Source organism: Arachis stenosperma, chromosome 4 (genome assembly GCF_014773155.1).
Source record: "Arachis stenosperma cultivar V10309 chromosome 4, arast.V10309.gnm1.PFL2, whole genome shotgun sequence".
NCBI lineage: Eukaryota > Viridiplantae > Streptophyta > Magnoliopsida > Fabales > Fabaceae > Arachis > Arachis stenosperma.
The window spans coordinates 51,859,493-51,865,521 of NC_080380.1; positions in this window are offsets into that span (position 1 = coordinate 51,859,493).

Here is a 6,029-nt window from a genome sequence, read left to right on the forward strand (position 1 = left end):
CAAACCTGCTGAAAATGTTTTTCTGGAGGAATTTCAGCACGGTTTTGGTATCATTAGTGGGTGTAGCAATTGCTTCTACCCACTTAGATACATAGTCCACTGCCACCAGAATGTAAGTGTTTGAGTATGATGGTGGGAATGGCCCCATGAAGTCAATTCCCATACATCAAACAGCTCTCTCTAATATCCCTTGTTGAGGCATGGCATATCCGTGAGGCAGGTTACCAGCTCTTTGGCAACTGTCAGTTACGCACAAACTCTCGGGAATCTTTATAGAGAGTAGGCCAGTAGAAGCCGCACTGGAGAACTTTAGTGGCTGTTCGCTCACTTCCAAAGTGTCCCCCATACTGTGATCCATGGCAGTGCCATAGGATCCTTCGTGCTTCCTCTCTGGGTATACACCTGCGGATCACTCCGTCAGCACATCTCTTAAAGAGATATGGTTCATCCCAAAGGTAGTACTTGGCATCTGAAATTAGTTTCTTTCTTTGCACATAACTGTACTCCTTGGGTATGAACCTCACAGCTTTATAATTTGCAATGTCTGCAAACCATGGAGCTTCCTGAATGGCAAAGAGTTGCTCATCTGGGAAGGTCTCAGAGATCTCAGTAGAAGGGAGGGACGCCCCAGCTACTGGCTCTATTCTGGACAGATGATCTGCCACTTGGTTCTCTGTCCCTTTTCTGTCTCTTATTTCTATATCAAACTCTTGCAGAAGCAACACCCTCTGATAAGCCTGGGTTTTGAATCCTGCTTTGTGAGTAAGTATTTAAGAGCAGCATGGTCAGTGTACACAATCACCTTTGATCCCACTAAGTAGGATCTAAACTTGTCAATGGCATAGACCACTGCAAGTAATTCTTTTTCTGTGGTTGTGTAATTCTTCTGTGCATCATTTAGAACACGGCTGGCATAATAAATGACATGCAGAAGTTTGTTATGCCTCTGTCCCAACACTGCACCAATGGCATGATCACTGGCATCACACATTAATTCAATGGTAATGCCCAATCTGGTGCAGAGATGACTGGTGCTGTGACCAGCTTAGCTTTCAGGGTCTCAATGCCTGCAAACACTGTGTGTCAACACAATGGTGTGTCAGCAGCTAGCAGGTTACTCAGAGGTTTAGCAATTTTCGAAAAATCCTTGATAAACCTTCTGTAGAATCCTGCATGCCCCAGAAAGCTTCTGATTGCCTTAACATTGGCAGGTGGTGGTAATTTTTCAATTACTTCCACCTTTGCCTTATCCACCTCTATTCCCCTGCTTGAAATTTTGTGCCCAAGGACAATTCCTTCAGTCACCATAAAGTGACATTTCTCCCAGTTTAAAACCAGGTTGGTCTCTTGGCATCTTTTCAGGACAAGTGATAGGTGGTTAAGACAGGAGCTAAATGAGTCTCCATATACTGAAAAGTCATCCATGAAGACTTCCAGAAATTTCTCTACCATATCTGAGAAGATAGAGCATGCACCTCTGAAAGGTTGCAGGTGCATTGCACAGACCAAAAGGCATTCTCCTATAGGCAAACACGCCTGAAGGGCAGGTGAATGCTGTCTTCTCTTGGTCCTGAGGGTCTACTGCAATTTGGTTGTAGCCTGAATAGCCATCCAAAAGCAGTAATAATCATGGCCAGCTAGTCTTTCTAGCATTTGGTCTATGAATGGTAAAGGAAAATGATCCTTTCTGGTGGCTGTATTGAGCCTTCTGTAGTCAATACACATGCGCCACCCTGTGACTGTCCTTGTAGGAACCAGTTCATTTTTTCATTATGAACCACTGTCATGCCTCCCTTTTTGGGAACAACTTGGACAGGGCTCACCCTGGGCTGTCAGAAATAGGATAAATAATCCCAGCCTCCAGTAATTTAGTGACCTCTTTCTGCACCACCTCCTTCATGGCAGGATTTAGCCTCCTCTGTGGTTGAACCACTGGTTTGGCATTATCCTCCAACAGGATCTTGTGCATGCATCTGGCTGGGCTAATGCCCTTGAGATCACTTATGGACCACCCAGAGCTGTCTTGTGTGTCCTTAGCACTTTAATCAGTGCTTCCTCTTCCTGTGAATTTAAAGCAGAGCTTATAATCACTGGAAAAGTATCACCCTCTCCCAGAAATGCATATTTCAGGGATGGTGGTAATGGCTTGAGTTCAGGCTTAGGAGGCTTATCTTCCTCCTGAGGAATTTTCGAAAATTCCTTTGCCTCTTCTGGCTCTTCCTGATCAGTTGGAGCATCTTTGAAGACGTCCTCAAGCTCTGATTCTAGGCTTTCAGCCATATTGATCTCTTCTACCAGAGAGTCAATAATGTCAGCGCCCATGCAGTCCTCTGGTGTGTCTGGATGCTGCATAGCTTTTACAGCATTCAACTTGAACTCATCCTCATTGACTCTCAAGGTTACTTCCCCCTTTTGTACATCATGAGAGTTCGTCCAGTTGCTAGGAAAGGTCTTCCTAGAATGAGAGTTGCACTTTTGTGCTCCTCCATTTCCAGCACCACAAAGTCAGTTGGAAAGGCAAATGGCCCAACCTTGACAATCATGTCCTCTATTATGCCTGATGGGTGTTTAATGGAGCCATCAGCAAGTTGGAGGCATATCCTGGTTGGTTTGACTTCTCCAATCAACCCAAGCTTTCTGATAGTGGATGCAGGTATTAAGTTAATACTTGCTCCAAGATCACATAAGGCTACCTTGGTGTAAGTGCCTTCCAATGTGCATGGTATCAGAAGCTTCCAGGATCTTGAAGCTTTTCTGGTAAGCTTTTTAGAATGACTGCACTGCATTCTTCAGTGAGAAATACTTTTTCAGTTTCTCTCCAATCCTTCTTATGACTTAAGATCTCTTTCATGAACTTAGCATAAGAGGGTATTTGCTCAAGTGCCTCTGCAAAAGGAATCTTTATTTCAAGAGTCCTTAAATAGTCTGCAAAGCGGGCAAATTGCTTATCCTGTTCCGCTTTGCGGAGTTTCTGAGGATAAGGCATCTTGGCTTGATATTCTTCAACCTTAGATGCTGCAGGTTTATTCCTTACAGAAGTGGTTGAAGAAGCCTTGTTAGAGGGATTACTGTCAGCACTCTCAGGTGTCTGATTCTCCTGGGGCGTTTGAACGCCAGGAGTGGATGAAGTTTGGGCGTTAAACGCCAACTTCTCCCCTTTTCTGGCGTTTGAACGCCAGAACTGGGCAGGGAATGGGCGTTTAACGCCAGCTTTCCTCCCTGTTCTGGCGTTTGAACGCCAATAATTTCTCTCTGGGCTCTTACTGTCCTCAGAGGGATTTTGAACAGTGGCTTGGTCATCCTCTGTCAACTGTTCCTTAATTGACTTCTTGCTCTTTTGAGCAGTGGCATTCAGTGTTTTCCCACTCCTCAGTTGAACTGCTTGACATTCTTCTGTTATTTGTTTAGATATTTGCTGTTTTGCTTGATTCAACTGCAGTTCTATGCTCTTGTTAGCAACCTTAGTATCATGGAGCATTTCTTTAAATTCTGCTAACTGTTCAGTCATCAGGAGTAGTTGTTGATTAAGCATTCATCTGTTCTTGAGGATCAGGATCAGTGACTACTGCCATGACCTCTTCTTGTGGAACGAATTCCTTGCTAGAATATAAGTATTGGTTTCTAGCAACAATGTCTATAAGCTCTTGAGCTTCTTCAATTGTCTTCCTCATGTGTATAGATCCACCAGCTGAGTGGTCTAAAGATATCTGAGCTTTTTCTGTGAGCCCATAGTAGAAAATGTCTAACTGTACCCACTCTGAAAACATTTCAGAGGGACATTTTCTTAGCATACCTCTATACCTCTCCCAGGCATCATAAGGGATTCATTATCCTCTTGTTTAAAGCCTTGGATGTCCAGCCTTAGCTGTGTCATCCTTTTGGAGGGTAAATGATTCAGGAATTTTTCTGATAACTGTTTCCATGTCTTTATGCTTGCTGTAGGTTGGTTATTTAACCACCTTTTTGCTTGATCTTTTACAGCAAATGGAAACAGTAACAGTCTGTAGACATCCTGATCTACCTCTTTATCATGTATTGTGTCAGCAATTTGTAAGAACTGTGCCAGAAACTCAGTAGGTTTCTTCCTCTGGAAGACCGGAATACTGGCAATTTTGCTGCACTATGATAATGAGTTGAGGGTTTAGCTCAAAGCTGCTTGCTTTGATGGGGTACACAGATGCTACTCCCATATGCAGCTGTACTGGGGTTGGCATAGGACCCCAGAGTCCTTCTGGACTGATTAATTCCACTTAAGTCCATAATAGACAAAAGGGAAATGAGAATAATTGCAAAGAGATGAATTTTTTTTTTTTTTATTATTTTTTTTTTTGAATAACCGAAAAATTAAATAAAATAAATAAAACAAAAGGAAAATAAAATAAAATTCGAAATTAAGAATAGAATAAGATCAAAGCAAATTGGGAACTGAATCAATTAGTAAAGAAAAGATTTTGAAACAGCAATTAAGAAGATATGATTGAAAAATTTTTTTGAAAAAGATTTGATTCTTAAAAAGAGGAAAGAGAAAAACACAAAAAGACACCAAACTTAAAATTTTAGAAAATCAAACACTAATTTTTTTCGAAAATTTTAAAGGAAAACACAAAGAGACACCAACTTAGAACTTTTATGAATCAAAAAGGGCTAAGAACATGCAAACGAAATTTTAAAAGAAAAACAAACGCATGCAATTGACACCAAACTTAGAATATGAAACTAGACTCAACTAAAAAGACTCTAACCAACAAAAATAAAAAAAATCCTAATCTAAGCAACAAAATAAACCGTCAGTTGTCCAAACTCGAACAATCCCCGCAACGGCGCAAAAACTTGGTGCACGAAATTGCAATAACACTTTTGCAATCCCGCACAACTAACCAGCAAGTGCACTGGGTCGTCCAAGTAATACCTTGCGTGAGCAAGGGTCGATCCCACGGATTGTCGGCTTGAAGCCTCTGGTTATTTTGTAAATCTTAGTCAGGATCAGAAATTATCAGGATTGATTGTAAAAAGCAAAAGAACATAATGGTTACTTGTACTGCAGTAATGGATGGGTTGAGTTTGGAGATGCTCCATCTTCCGAATCTCTGCTTTCCTACTGTCCTTCTTCATCAACACGCATGTCTCCTTCCATGGCAAGCTCGTGTAGGGTCTCACTTCCATGGCAAGCTCGTGTAGGGTCTCACTGTTGTCAGCAGCTACCTCCCATCCGCGCAGTGAAAGCTAATGCAAAGCACTCTGTCACAGTGCCGCCAATCACCGGTTTGGTTCCCTCCCTACCGGAATAGAATCACTCTTTTGCGTCTACTAACGCCCAGTAGGTAAGGTTTGAAGCACATCACAGTCATTCAATCATTGAATCCTACTCAAATACCACAGACAAGGTTTAGACCTTCCGGATTCTCTTGAATGCTGCCATCAGGTCCTGCCTATACCAGAAGATTCCGATTAAAGAAATCAAGAGATAACTACTCAATCTAAGATAGAACAGAGGTGCTTGTCAGGCACGTGTTCATGGTTGAGAATGAGATGATGTTCACGGATCATCACATTCATCCGGATTAAGAACAAGTGTTCTCTAGAACGGAAGCAAGCATGATTGAATAAGAAAACAGTAGTAATTGCATTAATCCATCAAGACACAGCAGAGCTCCTCACCCCCAACCATGGGGTTTAGAGGATCATACTGTGGAAAGAACGTGTATGAAATGTTATGAGGTCATAAGGTGCTGATTACAATGTCAAAAGGTCCTATAAGTAGTAAATAGTATCCTAAGGTTTACAGAAATGAGTAAATGACAGAAAATCCACTTCCGGCCCACTTGGTGTGTGCTTGGGCTGAGCATGAAGCTTTTATGTGTAGAGACGTTTTCTGGAGTTAAACGCCAGTTCTCATGCCAGTTTGGGCGTTTAACTCCAACTTTTAATCCAGTTCGGCGTTTAACGCTGGAATTTCTGAGGCCGGATTGCTACGCGGGTTTGGGCCATCAAATCTTGGACAAAGTATGGACTATATATATTGCTGGAAA